At 54.6% G+C, this 1,004-nt stretch overlaps 1 protein-coding gene across 1 annotated transcript in view; it reads left to right on the top strand.

The window, feature by feature from the left end:
* Positions 1-1,004, top strand: part of LOC107707372 (leucine-rich repeat-containing G-protein coupled receptor 6-like) — a 94,485-nt gene that overhangs the window by 33,789 nt on the left and 59,692 nt on the right. The window lies entirely within an intron of this gene.

The following is a 1,004-nucleotide window of genomic DNA, read 5'->3' on the forward strand; positions in this document are numbered from 1 at the left end:
AGCTCTAGCCTGAGTGATAGTGTCTACCACCGCTGGTGGCAGATCACTTAGGTCTGCCGCGTCCCGTCCAGAAGCCACACGTGGAGGTTCCAATGTGGACAGCACGCAGCGACTTGAGCTGCGTCTGACTCCAGAAGAGGAGATGGCGGGCAAGTTGAGACATGCGACGTGATCGTAGACCCCCTGTCGGTTGATGTACGATACAGCCGCAGTGTTGTCCGTGCTGGCCATTGAGCCAGCGGCGGAACAAAAAGAAAAGAAAACAAAGGTTTCTCCGCCCGGCCCTCCTCCGGGGGAAGGAGCGGCGCTGTCTTCGCCACCTCCTGAAGAGCAGTCTCCCACATCTCCGGGTTGCCCGTGTTAGGGCCGCTTCATCGTCTTCTTGGAGGACTTAGCGGCTGGGTGCGGCACAGGGGGCGCCGCTCTCCTGCGTGGGGCTCGACGCGCCGGCCTCAACGGTGTCTCAGCAAAAAAGTGAAAAAGCATAATAGGACCCCTTTAAGGTGCGGTCACATTAGCAAAATTGCATCCAAATTTTATGATCAAACCAAGGTCCATCGTGACGACATATTGGGGTCTCTCTTGGGAGCCCAATCATCTCTGAGTTTAAGAGAAAACGCCAATGAGAACTGGCTTGTGGATTTTGCATGCTGAGCCACTCCCCGTGCCTACGGGTATATAAGGCGACAACGCGCATCCATTCATTAGGGTTTACGCTGAGGAGCCGAGAACGTGTCCCGGCAACAGCGACTAGTTCAAGGTTGTGGCAAGGGGACATAACGTCTCCGTTCCCTCCATCAGGGAACGAGGGTTACGTACGTAACTGAGACGTTCCCTATGTGTCGGTCACTAAGAGTTATGTCGTGACGACATATTGGGATCTATGGAAAACGCCACAACCTGAACTCCATCACAACCCTGTGGCGCTGCAATTGTTGACAAGCCGTAGCGTGTCAAGACAAAAGCTATGCTAACGTCGTAACCTTCCCAAAGCCCCAGCGCAA

This window comes from Sinocyclocheilus rhinocerous, unplaced genomic scaffold (genome assembly GCF_001515625.1).
Source record: "Sinocyclocheilus rhinocerous isolate Xijiao unplaced genomic scaffold, SAMN03320098_v1.1 scaffold625, whole genome shotgun sequence".
In the NCBI taxonomy this organism is placed as follows: domain Eukaryota; kingdom Metazoa; phylum Chordata; class Actinopteri; order Cypriniformes; family Cyprinidae; genus Sinocyclocheilus; species Sinocyclocheilus rhinocerous.